The sequence below is a fragment of the Eucyclogobius newberryi genome, unplaced genomic scaffold, assembly GCF_026437365.1.
Source record: "Eucyclogobius newberryi isolate DKJ021-1_F unplaced genomic scaffold, fEucNew1.0.hap1 SCAF_4, whole genome shotgun sequence".
Classification (NCBI taxonomy): domain Eukaryota; kingdom Metazoa; phylum Chordata; class Actinopteri; order Gobiiformes; family Gobiidae; genus Eucyclogobius; species Eucyclogobius newberryi.
Window position 1 is genome coordinate 2611427 of NW_027316056.1, and position 18541 is coordinate 2629967.

The window sequence follows — 18541 nt, forward strand, 5'->3', positions numbered from 1 at the left end:
CATGCATCTATGGACTAGCAGGTTTGATGGTGTTTCTTTTTGGAGTGTTTCTAGACAAAGTGGTTCAGTGGTAGCGCGCATACCTTTGTTCATTTGGGATCAGACATGTTTTCCAGCAATGCTTGACTGGACAAGCATACCTTGATTTTTAATTGGTCTCAAGATTTCACAGTCATTTTCCAAAGATGCAGTATTGTGGTGGCCAGGTGGACAAGCCAATGAGAAAAAAATACATTGGCATTGCTTCATATTTCTTTGAACCCTGCCGGAAACATACCTTTCTCTTCCCCTTGACCAGCAAAGGACGTCACCTGCTTAACAGTGCTCGATTTGTGAATATATAGGTACAGGAACACTTGTGGACTGGGTGATCAGACCAAAGAAGTAACTGTAACACACAAAAAGTGACGCTTATGTAAGTAAAGTAACAATGGCACAGACCTTTGTGTCATTACCAGTGAAAGAGGAATTTATTCTTGAATTTTCTATCCGATCACTATTTGTGTTCTGTTCCTAAGCCATCATATCTGTTCCGTTTTGGTCCATTCTATCATTTTTGCTTACAGTTCCGAAGGGGATGTAGCTCAGTGGTAGAGCGCATGCTTAGCATGTATGGGTTCAATCCCCAGCATCTCCAGACAATGCTTTAGTCATTGCAAGTTGCCATATTACACTGGAAGGAATTTCAGATACCTGTCACCTGCACGCCGGCGCGCAGTTTCCAAATTACAAAAGTTCTCTTGATGTAAAATGATGTATAACTTGCGGTCAATACCAGCAAGTTATACATCATTTTAAAGGTTATTTTCTCAACAAAACGAATATGTCATTGATTTACATTGAATAATATGCCCCAAGAAGCAATTACCAATAGTTTGTGAGAAAGTCTCAACTTTTACAAACGCATGTCCTACCTGTTTGCTTTTTATGACGGACAAAACGGCTTCCAATCTGTACATTCTTGTACTCAGTCTGTCGGTAAGGATCCATAGAAAAACAATATCCACTTGTATTTTTCCTGAAGTTATCGGATTTTGAGATATTGTCAAGTAAACAACGTTTTCTACAGTGAAAATATCCACATAAAGGCTCTGTCCGGCGCATTTCTCAATCCATATCAAATGACCTGTTTGACTTATAAGATGGTGTTTGGCATCGATCTTTTCTTCAGACCGTTAGCTACAGAATGAGACCATCCACAATTGTTTCTGTCCGCGGGTTTGTTCTTTACAGCCGCCGCAAAAAAAAAGGCGCCGCTTCCGACGCGGGCATCCATCTTGTTTACGTCCACTTAGCGCTAGCATGCGGTGACGTAGAAGACTTTGATTGAGATATTGTTCTAGCCAATAAGAATACCTTTCGAATGGTGGGTGGGACTTAGGGCTTCTTCACACAGAGGCTTTGTAACATATATACATAGTATTTCTAGAAAAAGCGGGTTAGTGGTAGAGCGCATACCTTTGTTCATTTGTGTTGTTTCTAAACCATCAAATCTGTTCCGTTTTTGTCCATTCTATCATTTTGGAGAATTGAACCAAAGGGGATGTAGCTCAGTGGTAGAGCATGTATGAGGTCCTGGGTTCAATCCCCAGCATCTCCTGACACTGCTTTAGTCATTGCAAGCTGCCATATTACACTGGAAGGAATTTTAGAGACCTTGACTTAAATATGCCATGTCAACACTTCTGACATCCACAGTGGCCTAATGGATGTCAGAAGCTAATATTTGGTAAGTTTAGACCATTCAGTGCTTTGACCAGTATAAATCATAGCTCCCACTCTTTGGCTAATGGATATTCAAAAATCAACTTTTCATCCACAAGCTTACAAAAAACTATAAATCCATTGTGCACTGTCACCCTGCCAAATTATAACTCAGTGATTGTTAGATACCTTTTGTTGAAATATCCGTCAGTAAAAGTGTATGTATGGTATAGTGTAGGATTATTGTAGTCTGATGCCGAGATAGATGCTCAAACTCAAGCTTAAGTGCAAACTCCCAGTCCCACATTACGGTTGAATCTTGCAGCACTTATAAAATATATACAAGTACAATAAGTCTGGATGGGTGTCAAGAGAGGCTTTGAAACATGGCATCCATTCAGGCGCAACATTTTGAAATAAAATTTTTGTTTTTCCATGCATCTATGGACTAGCAGGTTTGATGGTGTTTCTTTTTGGAGTATTTCTAGACAAAGTGGTTCAGTGGTAGAGCACATACCTTTGTTCATTTGGGATCAGACATGTTTTCCAGCAAGGCTTGACTGGACAAGCATGCCTTGATTTTTAATTGGTCTCAAGATTTCACAGTAATTTTCCAAAGATGCAGTATTGTGGTGGCCAGGTGGACAAGCCAATGGGCAAAAAATACATTGGCATTGCTTCATATTTCTTTGAACCCTGCCGGAAACATACCTTTCTCTTCCCCTTGACCAGCAAAGGACGTCACCTGCTTAACAGTGCTTGATTTGTGAATATATAGCTACAGGAACACTTCTGGACTGGGTGATTAGACCAAAGAAGTAACTGTAACACACAAAAATCGATGCTTACTTAAATAAAGTAACAATGGCACAGACCTTTGTGTCATTACCAGTGAAAGAGGAATTTATTCTTGAATTTTCTATCCGATCACTGTTTGTGTTCTGTTCCAAAGCCATCAAATCTGTTCCGTTTTGGTCCATTCTATCATTTTTCCTCAAACTTCTGAAGGCGGATGTAACTCAGTGGTAGAGCGCATGCTTCGCATGTATGAGGTCCTGGGTTCAATCCCCAGCATCTCCAGACACTGCTTTAGTCATGGCAAGCTGCCATATTACACTGCAAGGAATTTCAGAGACACTTCTGACTTCTGACATCCACAGTGGCCTAATGGATGTCAGAAGCTAATATTTGGTAAGTTTAGACCATTCAGTGCTTTGACCAGTATAAATCATAGCATCACTCTTTGGCTAATGGATATTCAAAAATCAACATTTCATCCACAAGCTTAAAAAAAACTATAAATCCATTGTGCACTGTCACCCTGCCAAATTATAACTCAGTGATTGTTAGATATCTTTTGTTGAAATATCCGTCAGTAAAAGTGTATGTATGGTATAGTGTAGGTTTATTGTCATCTGATGCCGAGATAGATGCTCAAACTCAAGCTTAAGTGCAAACTCCCAGTCCCACATTACGGTTGAATCTTGCAGCACTTATAAAATATATACAAGTACAATAAGTCTGGATGGGTGTCAAGAGAGGCTTTGAAACATGGCATCCATTCAGGCGCAACATTTTGAAATCAACTTTTTGTTTTTCCATGCATCTATGGACTAGCAGGTTTGATGGTGTTTCTTTTTGGAGTGTTTCTAGACAAAGTGGTTCAGTGGTAGCGCGCATACCTTTGTTCATTTGGGATCAGACATGTTTTCCAGCAATGCTTGACTGGACAAGCATACCTTGATTTTTAATTGGTCTCAAGATTTCACAGTCATTTTCCAAAGATGCAGTATTGTGGTGGCCAGGTGGACAAGCCAATGAGAAAAAAATACATTGGCATTGCTTCATATTTCTTTGAACCCTGCCGGAAACATACCTTTCTCTTCCCCTTGACCAGCAAAGGACGTCACCTGCTTAACAGTGCTCGATTTGTGAATAATAGGTACAGGAACACTTGTGGACTGGGTGATCAGACCAAAGAAGTAACTGTAACACACAAAAAGTGACGCTTATGTAAGTAAAGTAACAATGGCACAGACCTTTGTGTCATTACCAGTGAAAGAGGAATTTATTCTTGAATTTTCTATCCGATCACTATTTGTGTTCTGTTCCTAAGCCATCATATCTGTTCTGTTTTGGTCCATTCTATCATTTTTGATTACGGTTCCGAAGGGGATGTAGCTCAGTGGTAGAGCGCATGCTTCGCATGTATGAGGTCCTGGGTTCAATCCCCAGCATCTCCAGACACTGCTTTAGTCATGGCAAGCTGCCATATTACACTGCAAGGAATTTCAGAGACACTTCTGACTTCTGACATCCACAGTGGCCTAATGGATGTCAGAAGCTAATATTTGGTAAGTTTAGACCATTCAGTGCTTTGACCAGTATAAATCATAGCATCACTCTTTGGCTAATGGATATTCAAAAATCAACATTTCATCCACAAGCTTAAAAAAAAACTATAAATCCATTGTGCACTGTCACCCTGCCAAATTATAACTCAGTGATTGTTAGATATCTTTTGTTGAAATATCCGTCAGTAAAAGTGTATGTATGGTATAGTGTAGGTTTATTGTCATCTGATGCCGAGATAGATGCTCAAACTCAAGCTTAAGTGCAAACTCCCAGTCCCACATTACGGTTGAATATTGCAGCACTTATAAAATATATACAAGTACAATAAGTCTGGATGGGTGTCAAGAGAGGCTTTGAAACATGGCATCCATTCAGGCGCAACATTTTGAAATCAACTTTTTGTTTTTCCATGCATCTATGGACTAGCAGGTTTGATGGTGTTTCTTTTTGGAGTGTTTCTAGACAAAGTGGTTCAGTGGTAGCGCGCATACCTTTGTTCATTTGGGATCAGACATGTTTTCCAGCAATGCTTGACTGGACAAGCATACCTTGATTTTTAATTGGTCTCAAGATTTCACAGTCATTTTCCAAAGATGCAGTATTGTGGTGGCCAGGTGGACAAGCCAATGAGAAAAAAATACATTGGCATTGCTTCATATTTCTTTGAACCCTGCCGGAAACATACCTTTCTCTTCCCCTTGACCAGCAAAGGACGTCACCTGCTTAACAGTGCTCGATTTGTGAATATATAGGTACAGGAACACTTGTGGACTGGGTGATCAGACCAAAGAAGTAACTGTAACACACAAAAAGTGACGCTTATGTAAGTAAAGTAACAATGGCACAGACCTTTGTGTCATTACCAGTGAAAGAGGAATTTATTCTTGAATTTTCTATCCGATCACTATTTGTGTTCTGTTCCTAAGCCATCATATCTGTTCCGTTTTGGTCCATTCTATCATTTTTGCTTACAGTTCCGAAGGGGATGTAGCTCAGTGGTAGAGCGCATGCTTAGCATGTATGGGTTCAATCCCCAGCATCTCCAGACAATGCTTTAGTCATTGCAAGTTGCCATATTACACTGGAAGGAATTTCAGATACCTGTCACCTGCACACCGGCGCGCAGTTTCCAAATTACAAAAGTTCTCTTGATGTAAAATGATGTATAACTTGCGGTCAATACCAGCAAGTTATACATCATTTTAAAGGTTATTTTCTCAACAAAACGAATATGTCATTGATTTACATTGAATAATATGCCCCAAGAAGCAATTACCAATAGTTTGTGAGAAAGTCTCAACTTTTACAAACGCATGTCCTACCTGTTTGCTTTTTATGACGGACAAAACGGCTTCCAATCTGTACATTCTTGTACTCAGTCTGTCGGTAAGGATCCATAGAAAAGCAATATCCACTTGTATTTTTCCTGAAGTTATCGGATTTTGAGATATTGTCAAGTAAACAACGTTTTCTACAGTGAAAATATCCACATAAAGGCTCTGTCCGGCGCATTTCTCAATCCATATCAAATGACCTGTTTGACTTATAAGATGGTGTTTGGCATCGATCTTTTCTTCAGACCGTTAGCTACAGAATGAGACCATCCACAATTGTTTCTGTCCGCGGGTTTGTTCTTTACAGCCGCCGCAAAAAAAAAAGGCGCCGCTTCCGACGCGGGCATCCATCTTGTTTACGTCCACTTAGCGCTAGCATGCGGTGACGTAGAAGACTTTGATTGAGATATTATTCTAGCCAATAAGAATACCTTTCGAATGGTGGGTGGGACTTAGGGCTTCTTCACACAGAGGCTTTGTAACATATATACATAGTATTTCTAGAAAAAGCGGGTTAGTGGTAGAGCGCATACCTTTGTTCATTTGTGTTGTTTCTAAACCATCAAATCTGTTCCGTTTTTGTCCATTCTATCATTTTGGAGAATTGAACCAAAGGGGATGTAGCTCAGTGGTAGAGCATGTATGAGGTCCTGGGTTCAATCCCCAGCATCTCCTGACACTGCTTTAGTCATTGCAAGCTGCCATATTACACTGGAAGGAATTTTAGAGACCTTGACTTAAATATGCCATGTCAACACTTCTGACATCCACAGTGGCCTAATGGATGTCAGAAGCTAATATTTGGTAAGTTTAGACCATTCAGTGCTTTGACCAGTATAAATCATAGCTCCCACTCTTTGGCTAATGGATATTCAAAAATCAACTTTTCATCCACAAGCTTAAAAAAAACTATAAATCCATTGTGCACTGTCACCCTGCCAAATTATAACTCAGTGATTGTTAGATACCTTTTGTTGAAATATCCGTCAGTAAAAGTGTATGTATGGTATAGTGTAGGATTATTGTAGTCTGATGCCGAGATAGATGCTCAAACTCAAGCTTAAGTGCAAACTCCCAGTCCCACATTACGGTTGAATCTTGCAGCACTTATAAAATATATACAAGTACAATAAGTCTGGATGGGTGTCAAGAGAGGCTTTGAAACATGGCATCCATTCAGGCGCAACATTTTGAAATCAAATTTTTGTTTTTCCATGCATCTATGGACTAGCAGGTTTGATGGTGTTTCTTTTTGGAGTATTTCTAGACAAAGTGGTTCAGTGGTAGAGCACATACCTTTGTTCATTTGGGATCAGACATGTTTTCCAGCAATGCTTGACTGGACAAGCATACCTTGATTTTTAATTGGTCTCAAGATTTCACAGTCATTTTCCAAAGATGCAGTATTGTGGTGGCCAGGTGGACAAGCCAATGGGCAAAAAATACATTGGCATTGCTTCATATTTCTTTGAACCCTGCCGGAAACATACCTTTCTCTTCCCCTTGACCAGCAAAGGACGTCACCTGCTTAACAGTGCTTGATTTGTGAATATATAGCTACAGGAACACTTGTGGACTGGGTGATCAGACCAAAGAAGTAACTGTAACACACAAAAAGTGACGCTTATGTAAGTAAAGTAACAATGGCACAGACCTTTGTGTCATTACCAGTGAAAGAGGAATTTATTCTTGAATTTTCTATCCGATCACTATTTGTGTTCTGTTCCTAAGCCATCATATCTGTTCCGTTTTGGTCCATTCTATCATTTTTGCTTACAGTTCCGAAGGGGATGTAGCTCAGTGGTAGAGCGCATGCTTAGCATGTATGGGTTCAATCCCCAGCATCTCCAGACAATGCTTTAGTCATTGCAAGTTGCCATATTACACTGGAAGGAATTTCAGATACCTGTCACCTGCACACCGGCGCGCAGTTTCCAAATTACAAAAGTTCTCTTGATGTAAAATGATGTATAACTTGCGGTCAATACCAGCAAGTTATACATCATTTTAAAGGTTATTTTCTCAACAAAACGAATATGTCATTGATTTACATTGAATAATATGCCCCAAGAAGCAATTACCAATAGTTTGTGAGAAAGTCTCAACTTTTACAAACGCATGTCCTACCTGTTTGCTTTTTATGACGGACAAAACGGCTTCCAATCTGTACATTCTTGTACTCAGTCTGTCGGTAAGGATCCATAGAAAAGCAATATCCACTTGTATTTTTCCTGAAGTTATCGGATTTTGAGATATTGTCAAGTAAACAACGTTTTCTACAGTGAAAATATCCACATAAAGGCTCTGTCCGGCGCATTTCTCAATCCATATCAAATGACCTGTTTGACTTATAAGATGGTGTTTGGCATCGATCTTTTCTTCAGACCGTTAGCTACAGAATGAGACCATCCACAATTGTTTCTGTCCGCGGGTTTGTTCTTTACAGCCGCCGCAAAAAAAAAAGGCGCCGCTTCCGACGCGGGCATCCATCTTGTTTACGTCCACTTAGCGCTAGCATGCGGTGACGTAGAAGACTTTGATTGAGATATTATTCTAGCCAATAAGAATACCTTTCGAATGGTGGGTGGGACTTAGGGCTTCTTCACACAGAGGCTTTGTAACATATATACATAGTATTTCTAGAAAAAGCGGGTTAGTGGTAGAGCGCATACCTTTGTTCATTTGTGTTGTTTCTAAACCATCAAATCTGTTCCGTTTTTGTCCATTCTATCATTTTGGAGAATTGAACCAAAGGGGATGTAGCTCAGTGGTAGAGCATGTATGAGGTCCTGGGTTCAATCCCCAGCATCTCCTGACACTGCTTTAGTCATTGCAAGCTGCCATATTACACTGGAAGGAATTTTAGAGACCTTGACTTAAATATGCCATGTCAACACTTCTGACATCCACAGTGGCCTAATGGATGTCAGAAGCTAATATTTGGTAAGTTTAGACCATTCAGTGCTTTGACCAGTATAAATCATAGCTCCCACTCTTTGGCTAATGGATATTCAAAAATCAACTTTTCATCCACAAGCTTAAAAAAAACTATAAATCCATTGTGCACTGTCACCCTGCCAAATTATAACTCAGTGATTGTTAGATACCTTTTGTTGAAATATCCGTCAGTAAAAGTGTATGTATGGTATAGTGTAGGATTATTGTAGTCTGATGCCGAGATAGATGCTCAAACTCAAGCTTAAGTGCAAACTCCCAGTCCCACATTACGGTTGAATCTTGCAGCACTTATAAAATATATACAAGTACAATAAGTCTGGATGGGTGTCAAGAGAGGCTTTGAAACATGGCATCCATTCAGGCGCAACATTTTGAAATCAAATTTTTGTTTTTCCATGCATCTATGGACTAGCAGGTTTGATGGTGTTTCTTTTTGGAGTATTTCTAGACAAAGTGGTTCAGTGGTAGAGCACATACCTTTGTTCATTTGGGATCAGACATGTTTTCCAGCAATGCTTGACTGGACAAGCATACCTTGATTTTTAATTGGTCTCAAGATTTCACAGTCATTTTCCAAAGATGCAGTATTGTGGTGGCCAGGTGGACAAGCCAATGGGCAAAAAATACATTGGCATTGCTTCATATTTCTTTGAACCCTGCCGGAAACATACCTTTCTCTTCCCCTTGACCAGCAAAGGACGTCACCTGCTTAACAGTGCTTGATTTGTGAATATATAGCTACAGGAACACTTGTGGACTGGGTGATTAGACCAAAGAAGTAACTGTAACACACAAAAAGCGATGCTTATTTAAATAAAGTAACAATGGCACAGACCTTTGTGTCATTACCAGTGAAAGAGGAATTTATTCTTGAATTTTCTATCCGATCACTGTTTGTGTTCTGTTCCAAAGCCATCAAATCTGTTCCGTTTTGGTCCATTCTATCATTTTTCCTCACACTTCTGAAGGGGGATGTATCTCAGTGGTAGAGCGCATGCTTCGCATGTATGAGGTCCTGGATTCAATCCCCAGCATCTCCAGACACTGCTTTAGTCATGGCAAGCTGCCATATTACACTGCAAGGAATTTCAGAGACACTTCTGACTTCTGACATCCACAGTGGCCTAATGGATGTCAGAAGCTAATATTTGGTAAGTTTAGACCATTCAGTGCTTTGACCAGTATAAATCATAGCATCACTCTTTGGCTAATGGATATTCAAAAATCAACATTTCATTCACAAGCTTAAAAAAAACTATAAATCCATTGTGCACTGTCACCCTGCCAAATTATAACTCAGTGATTGTTAGATATCTTTTGTTGAAATATCCGTCAGTAAAAGTGTATGTATGGTATAGTGTAGGTTTATTGTCATCTGATGCCGAGATAGATGCTCAAACTCAAGCTTAAGTGCAAACTCCCAGTCCCACATTACGGTTGAATCTTGCAGCACTTATAAAATATATACAAGTACAATAAGTCTGGATGGGTGTCAAGAGAGGCTTTGAAACATGGCATCCATTCAGGCGCAACATTTTGAAATCAACTTTTTGTTTTTCCATGCATCTATGGACTAGCAGGTTTGATGGTGTTTCTTTTTGGAGTGTTTCTAGACAAAGTGGTTCAGTGGTAGCGCGCATACCTTTGTTCATTTGGGATCAGACATGTTTTCCAGCAATGCTTGACTGGACAAGCATACCTTGATTTTTAATTGGTCTCAAGATTTCACAGTCATTTTCCAAAGATGCAGTATTGTGGTGGCCAGGTGGACAAGCCAATGAGAAAAAAATACATTGGCATTGCTTCATATTTCTTTGAACCCTGCCGGAAACATACCTTTCTCTTCCCCTTGACCAGCAAAGGACGTCACCTGCTTAACAGTGCTCGATTTGTGAATAATAGGTACAGGAACACTTGTGGACTGGGTGATCAGACCAAAGAAGTAACTGTAACACACAAAAAGTGACGCTTATGTAAGTAAAGTAACAATGGCACAGACCTTTGTGTCATTACCAGTGAAAGAGGAATTTATTCTTGAATTTTCTATCCGATCACTATTTGTGTTCTGTTCGTTTTGGTCCATTCTATCATTTTTGCTTACAGTTCCAAAGGGGATGTAGCTCAGTGGTAGAGCGCATGCTTCGCATGTATGAGGTCCTGGGTTCAATCCCCAGCATCTCCAGACACTGCTTTAGTCATGGCAAGCTGCTATATTACACTGCAAGGAATTTCAGAGACACTTCTGACTTCTGACATCCACAGTGGCCTAATGGATGTCAGAAGCTAATATTTATTAAGTTTAGACCATTCAGTGCTTTGACCAGTATAAATCATAGCATCACTCTTTGGCTAATGGTTATTCAAAAATCAACATTTCATCCACAAGCTTAAAAAAAACTATAAATCCATTGTGCACTGTCACCCTGCCAAATTATAACTCAGTGATTGTTAGATATCTTTTGTTGAAATATCCGTCAGTAAAAGTGTATGTATGGTATAGTGTAGGTTTATTGTCATCTGATGCCGAGATAGATGCTCAAACTCAAGCTTAAGTGCAAACTCCCAGTCCCACATTACGGTTGAATCTTGCAGCACTTATAAAATATATACAAGTACAATAAGTCTGGATGGGTGTCAAGAGAGGCTTTAAAACATGGCATCCATTCAGGCGCAACATTTTGAAATCAACTTTTTGTTTTTCCATGCATCTATGGACTAGCAGGTTTGATGGTGTTTCTTTTTGGAGTGTTTCTAGACAAAGTGGTTCAGTGGTAGCGCGCATACCTTTGTTCATTTGGGATCAGACATGTTTTCCAGCAAAGCTTGACTGGACAAGCATACCTTGATTTTTAATTGGTCTCAAGATTTCACAGTCATTTTCCAAAGATGCAGTATTGTGGTGGCCAGGTGGACAAGCCAATGAGAAAAAAATACATTGGCATTGCTTCATATTTCTTTGAACCCTGCCGGAAACATACCTTTCTCTTCCCCTTGACCAGCAAAGGACGTCACCTGCTTAACAGTGCTCGATTTGTGAATAATAGGTACAGGAACACTTGTGGACTGGGTGATCAGACCAAAGAAGTAACTGTAACACACAAAAAGTGACGCTTATGTAAGTAAAGTAACAATGGCACAGACCTTTGTGTCATTACCAGTGAAAGAGGAATTTATTCTTGAATTTTCTATCCGATCACTATTTGTGTTCTGTTCCTAAGCCATCATATCTGTTCTGTTTTGGTCCATTCTATCATTTTTGATTGCGGTTCCGAAGGGGATGTAGCTCAGTGGTAGAGCGCATGCTTCGCATGTATGAGGTCCTGGGTTCAATCCCCAGCATCTCCAGACACTGCTTTAGTCATGGCAAGCTGCCATTTTACACTGCAAGGAATTTCAGAGACACTTCTGACTTCTGACATCCACAGTGGCCTAATGGATGTCAGAAGCTAATATTTGGTAAGTTTAGACCATTCAGTGCTTTGACCAGTATAAATCATAGCATCACTCTTTGGCTAATGGATATTCAAAAATCAACATTTCATTCACAAGCTTAAAAAAAACTATAAATCCATTGTGCACTGTCACCCTGCCAAATTATAACTCAGTGATTGTTAGATATCTTTTGTTGAAATATCCGTCAGTAAAAGTGTATGTATGGTATAGTGTAGGTTTATTGTCATCTGATGCCGAGATAGATGCTCAAACTCAAGCTTAAGTGCAAACTCCCAGTCCCACATTACGGTTGAATCTTGCAGCACTTATAAAATATATACAAGTACAATAAGTCTGGATGGGTGTCAAGAGAGGCTTTGAAACATGGCATCCATTCAGGCGCAACATTTTGAAATCAACTTTTTGTTTTTCCATGCATCTATGGACTAGCAGGTTTGATGGTGTTTCTTTTTGGAGTGTTTCTAGACAAAGTGGTTCAGTGGTAGCGCGCATACCTTTGTTCATTTGGGATCAGACATGTTTTCCAGCAATGCTTGACTGGACAAGCATACCTTGATTTTTAATTGGTCTCAAGATTTCACAGTCATTTTCCAAAGATGCAGTATTGTGGTGGCCAGGTGGACAAGCCAATGAGAAAAAAATACATTGGCATTGCTTCATATTTCTTTGAACCCTGCCGGAAACATACCTTTCTCTTCCCCTTGACCAGCAAAGGACGTCACCTGCTTAACAGTGCTCGATTTGTGAATAATAGGTACAGGAACACTTGTGGACTGGGTGATCAGACCAAAGAAGTAACTGTAACACACAAAAAGTGACGCTTATGTAAGTAAAGTAACAATGGCACAGACCTTTGTGTCATTACCAGTGAAAGAGGAATTTATTCTTGAATTTTCTATCCGATCACTATTTGTGTTCTGTTCCGTTTTGGTCCATTCTATCATTTTTGCTTACAGTTCCAAAGGGGATGTAGCTCAGTGGTAGAGCGCATGCTTCGCATGTATGAGGTCCTGGGTTCAATCCCCAGCATCTCCAGACACTGCTTTAGTCATGGCAAGCTGCTATATTACACTGCAAGGAATTTCAGAGACACTTCTGACTTCTGACATCCACAGTGGCCTAATGGATGTCAGAAGCTAATATTTGGTAAGTTTAGACCATTCAGTGCTTTGACCAGTATAAATCATAGCATCACTCTTTGGCTAATGGATATTCAAAAATCAACATTTCATCCACAAGCTTAAAAAAAACTATAAATCCATTGTGCACTGTCACCCTGCCAAATTATAACTCAGTGATTGTTAGATATCTTTTGTTGAAATATCCGTCAGTAAAAGTGTATGTATGGTATAGTGTAGGTTTATTGTCATCTGATGCCGAGATAGATGCTCAAACTCAAGCTTAAGTGCAAACTCCCAGTCCCACATTACGGTTGAATCTTGCAGCACTTATAAAATATATACAAGTACAATAAGTCTGGATGGGTGTCAAGAGAGGCTTTGAAACATGGCATCCATTCAGGCGCAACATTTTGAAATCAACTTTTTGTTTTTCCATGCATCTATGGACTAGCAGGTTTGATGGTGTTTCTTTTTGGAGTGTTTCTAGACAAAGTGGTTCAGTGGTAGCGCGCATACCTTTGTTCATTTGGGATCAGACATGTTTTCCAGCAAAGCTTGACTGGACAAGCATACCTTGATTTTTAATTGGTCTCAAGATTTCACAGTCATTTTCCAAAGATGCAGTATTGTGGTGGCCAGGTGGACAAGCCAATGAGAAAAAAATACATTGGCATTGCTTCATATTTCTTTGAACCCTGCCGGAAACATACCTTTCTCTTCCCCTTGACCAGCAAAGGACGTCACCTGCTTAACAGTGCTCGATTTGTGAATAATAGGTACAGGAACACTTGTGGACTGGGTGATCAGACCAAAGAAGTAACTGTAACACACAAAAAGTGACGCTTATGTAAGTAAAGTAACAATGGCACAGACCTTTGTGTCATTACCAGTGAAAGAGGAATTTATTCTTGAATTTTCTATCCGATCACTATTTGTGTTCTGTTCCTAAGCCATCATATCTGTTCTGTTTTGGTCCATTCTATCATTTTTGATTGCGGTTCCGAAGGGGATGTAGCTCAGTGGTAGAGCGCATGCTTCGCATGTATGAGGTCCTGGGTTCAATCCCCAGCATCTCCAGACACTGCTTTAGTCATGGCAAGCTGCCATTTTACACTGCAAGGAATTTCAGAGACACTTCTGACTTCTGACATCCACAGTGGCCTAATGGATGTCAGAAGCTAATATTTGGTAAGTTTAGACCATTCAGTGCTTTGACCAGTATAAATCATAGCATCACTCTTTGGCTAATGGATATTCAAAAATCAACATTTCATTCACAAGCTTAAAAAAAACTATAAATCCATTGTGCACTGTCACCCTGCCAAATTATAACTCAGTGATTGTTAGATATCTTTTGTTGAAATATCCGTCAGTAAAAGTGTATGTATGGTATAGTGTAGGTTTATTGTCATCTGATGCCGAGATAGATGCTCAAACTCAAGCTTAAGTGCAAACTCCCAGTCCCACATTACGGTTGAATCTTGCAGCACTTATAAAATATATACAAGTACAATAAGTCTGGATGGGTGTCAAGAGAGGCTTTGAAACATGGCATCCATTCAGGCGCAACATTTTGAAATCAACTTTTTGTTTTTCCATGCATCTATGGACTAGCAGGTTTGATGGTGTTTCTTTTTGGAGTGTTTCTAGACAAAGTGGTTCAGTGGTAGCGCGCATACCTTTGTTCATTTGGGATCAGACATGTTTTCCAGCAATGCTTGACTGGACAAGCATACCTTGATTTTTAATTGGTCTCAAGATTTCACAGTCATTTTCCAAAGATGCAGTATTGTGGTGGCCAGGTGGACAAGCCAATGAGAAAAAAATACATTGGCATTGCTTCATATTTCTTTGAACCCTGCCGGAAACATACCTTTCTCTTCCCCTTGACCAGCAAAGGACGTCACCTGCTTAACAGTGCTCGATTTGTGAATAATAGGTACAGGAACACTTGTGGACTGGGTGATCAGACCAAAGAAGTAACTGTAACACACAAAAAGTGACGCTTATGTAAGTAAAGTAACAATGGCACAGACCTTTGTGTCATTACCAGTGAAAGAGGAATTTATTCTTGAATTTTCTATCCGATCACTATTTGTGTTCTGTTCCGTTTTGGTCCATTCTATCATTTTTGCTTACAGTTCCAAAGGGGATGTAGCTCAGTGGTAGAGCGCATGCTTCGCATGTATGAGGTCCTGGGTTCAATCCCCAGCATCTCCAGACACTGCTTTAGTCATGGCAAGCTGCTATATTACACTGCAAGGAATTTCAGAGACACTTCTGACTTCTGACATCCACAGTGGCCTAATGGATGTCAGAAGCTAATATTTGGTAAGTTTAGACCATTCAGTGCTTTGACCAGTATAAATCATAGCATCACTCTTTGGCTAATGGATATTCAAAAATCAACATTTCATCCACAAGCTTAAAAAAAACTATAAATCCATTGTGCACTGTCACCCTGCCAAATTATAACTCAGTGATTGTTAGATATCTTTTGTTGAAATATCCGTCAGTAAAAGTGTATGTATGGTATAGTGTAGGTTTATTGTCATCTGATGCCGAGATAGATGCTCAAACTCAAGCTTAAGTGCAAACTCCCAGTCCCACATTACGGTTGAATCTTGCAGCACTTATAAAATATATACAAGTACAATAAGTCTGGATGGGTGTCAAGAGAGGCTTTGAAACATGGCATCCATTCAGGCGCAACATTTTGAAATCAACTTTTTGTTTTTCCATGCATCTATGGACTAGCAGGTTTGATGGTGTTTCTTTTTGGAGTGTTTCTAGACAAAGTGGTTCAGTGGTAGCGCGCATACCTTTGTTCATTTGGGATCAGACATGTTTTCCAGCAAAGCTTGACTGGACAAGCATACCTTGATTTTTAATTGGTCTCAAGATTTCACAGTCATTTTCCAAAGATGCAGTATTGTGGTGGCCAGGTGGACAAGCCAATGAGAAAAAAATACATTGGCATTGCTTCATATTTCTTTGAACCCTGCCGGAAACATACCTTTCTCTTCCCCTTGACCAGCAAAGGACGTCACCTGCTTAACAGTGCTCGATTTGTGAATAATAGGTACAGGAACACTTGTGGACTGGGTGATCAGACCAAAGAAGTAACTGTAACACACAAAAAGTGACGCTTATGTAAGTAAAGTAACAATGGCACAGACCTTTGTGTCATTACCAGTGAAAGAGGAATTTATTCTTGAATTTTCTATCCGATCACTATTTGTGTTCTGTTCCTAAGCCATCATATCTGTTCTGTTTTGGTCCATTCTATCATTTTTGATTGCGGTTCCGAAGGGGATGTAGCTCAGTGGTAGAGCGCATGCTTCGCATGTATGAGGTCCTGGGTTCAATCCCCAGCATCTCCAGACACTGCTTTAGTCATGGCAAGCTGCCATTTTACACTGCAAGGAATTTCAGAGACACTTCTGACTTCTGACATCCACAGTGGCCTAATGGATGTCAGAAGCTAATATTTGGTAAGTTTAGACCATTCAGTGCTTTGACCAGTATAAATCATAGCATCACTCTTTGGCTAATGGATATTCAAAAATCAACATTTCATTCACAAGCTTAAAAAAAACTATAAATCCATTGTGCACTGTCACCCTGCCAAATTATAACTCAGTGATTGTTAGATATCTTTTGTTGAAATATCCGTCAGTAAAAGTGTATGTATGGTATAGTGTAGGTTTATTGTCATCTGATGCCGAGATAGATGCTCAAACTCAAGCTTAAGTGCAAACTCCCAGTCCCACATTACGGTTGAATCTTGCAGCACTTATAAAATATATACAAGTACAATAAGTCTGGATGGGTGTCAAGAGAGGCTTTGAAACATGGCATCCATTCAGGCGCAACATTTTGAAATCAACTTTTTGTTTTTCCATGCATCTATGGACTAGCAGGTTTGATGGTGTTTCTTTTTGGAGTGTTTCTAGACAAAGTGGTTCAGTGGTAGCGCGCATACCTTTGTTCATTTGGGATCAGACATGTTTTCCAGCAATGCTTGACTGGACAAGCATACCTTGATTTTTAATTGGTCTCAAGATTTCACAGTCATTTTCCAAAGATGCAGTATTGTGGTGGCCAGGTGGACAAGCCAATGAGAAAAAAATACATTGGCATTGCTTCATATTTCTTTGAACCCTGCCGGAAACATACCTTTCTCTTCCCCTTGACCAGCAAAGGACGTCACCTGCTTAACAGTGCTCGATTTGTGAATATATAGGTACAGGAACACTTGTGGACTGGGTGATCAGACCAAAGAAGTAACTGTAACACACAAAAAGTGACGCTTATGTAAGTAAAGTAACAATGGCACAGACCTTTGTGTCATTACCAGTGAAAGAGGAATTTATTCTTGAATTTTCTATCCGATCACTATTTGTGTTCTGTTCCTAAGCCATCATATCTGTTCCGTTTTTGTCCATTCTATCATTTTGGAGAATTGAACCAAAGGGGATGTAGCTCATTGGTAGAGCATGTATGAGGTCCTGGGTTCAATCCCCAGCATCTCCTGACACTGCTTTAGTCATTGCAAGCTGCCATATTACACTGGAAGGAATTTTAGAGACCTTGACTTAAATATGCCATGTCAACACTTCTGACATCCACAGTGGCCTAATGGATGTCAGAAGCTAATATTTGGTAAGTTTAGACCATTCAGTGCTTTGACCAGTATAAATCATAGCTCCCACTCTTTGGCTAATGGATATTCAAAAATCAACTTTTCATCCACAAGCTTAAAAAAAACTATAAATCCATTGTGCACTGTCACCCTGCCAAATTATAACTCAGTGATTGTTAGATACCTTTTGTTGAAATATCCGTCAGTAAAAGTGTATGTATGGTATAGTGTAGGATTATTGTAGTCTGATGCCGAGATAGATGCTCAAACTCAAGCTTAAGTGCAAACTCCCAGTCCCACATTACGGTTGAATCTTGCAGCACTTATAAAATATATACAAGTACAATAAGTCTGGATGGGTGTCAAGAGAGGCTTTGAAACATGGCATCCATTCAGGCGCAACATTTTGAAATCAAATTTTTGTTTTTCCATGCATCTATGGACTAGCAGGTTTGATGGTGTTTCTTTTTGGAGTATTTCTAGACAAAGTGGTTCAGTGGTAGAGCACATACCTTTGTTCATTTGGGATCAGACATGTTTTCCAGCAAGGCTTGACTGGACAAGCATACCTTGATTTTTAATTGGTCTCAAGATTTCACAGTCATTTTCCAAAGATGCAGTATTGTGGTGGCCAGGTGGACAAGCCAATGGGCAAAAAATACATTGGCATTGCTTCATATTTCTTTGAACCCTGCCGGAAACATACCTTTCTCTTCCCCTTGACCAGCAAAGGACGTCACCTGCTTAACAGTGCTTGATTTGTGAATATATAGCTACAGGAACACTTGTGGACTGGGTGATTAGACCAAAGAAGTAACTGTAACACACAAAAAGCGATGCTTATTTAAATAAAGTAACAATGGCACAGACCTTTGTGTCATTACCAGTGAAAGAGGAATTTATTCTTGAATTTTCTATCCGATCACTGTTTGTGTTCTGTTCCAAAGCCATCAAATCTGTTCCGTTTTGGT

General features: G+C 39.7%; 9 non-coding genes across 9 annotated transcripts; all 9 read left to right on the top strand.

The window, feature by feature from the left end:
- The first annotated feature begins 2711 nt into the window (after positions 1-2711).
- On the top strand, positions 2712-2784 carry trnaa-cgc (transfer RNA alanine (anticodon CGC)). The gene has a single exon. It is a non-coding gene; the product is annotated as a tRNA-Ala (tRNA).
- A 1091-nt stretch (positions 2785-3875) lies between these two features.
- On the top strand, positions 3876-3947 carry trnaa-cgc (transfer RNA alanine (anticodon CGC)). Its single transcript has one exon. It is a non-coding gene; the product is annotated as a tRNA-Ala (tRNA).
- Positions 3948-9319: 5372 nt separating this feature from the next.
- Positions 9320-9391, top strand: trnaa-cgc (transfer RNA alanine (anticodon CGC)). Its single transcript has one exon. It is a non-coding gene; the product is annotated as a tRNA-Ala (tRNA).
- A 1070-nt stretch (positions 9392-10461) lies between these two features.
- trnaa-cgc (transfer RNA alanine (anticodon CGC)) lies at positions 10462-10533 on the top strand. The gene has a single exon. It is a non-coding gene; the product is annotated as a tRNA-Ala (tRNA).
- Positions 10534-11624: 1091 nt separating this feature from the next.
- Positions 11625-11696, top strand: trnaa-cgc (transfer RNA alanine (anticodon CGC)). Its single transcript has one exon. It is a non-coding gene; the product is annotated as a tRNA-Ala (tRNA).
- A 1071-nt stretch (positions 11697-12767) lies between these two features.
- On the top strand, positions 12768-12839 carry trnaa-cgc (transfer RNA alanine (anticodon CGC)). The gene has a single exon. It is a non-coding gene; the product is annotated as a tRNA-Ala (tRNA).
- Positions 12840-13930: 1091 nt separating this feature from the next.
- On the top strand, positions 13931-14002 carry trnaa-cgc (transfer RNA alanine (anticodon CGC)). Its single transcript has one exon. It is a non-coding gene; the product is annotated as a tRNA-Ala (tRNA).
- Positions 14003-15073: 1071 nt separating this feature from the next.
- trnaa-cgc (transfer RNA alanine (anticodon CGC)) lies at positions 15074-15145 on the top strand. The gene has a single exon. It is a non-coding gene; the product is annotated as a tRNA-Ala (tRNA).
- A 1091-nt stretch (positions 15146-16236) lies between these two features.
- Positions 16237-16308, top strand: trnaa-cgc (transfer RNA alanine (anticodon CGC)). Its single transcript has one exon. It is a non-coding gene; the product is annotated as a tRNA-Ala (tRNA).
- Positions 16309-18541: the final 2233 nt, after the last annotated feature.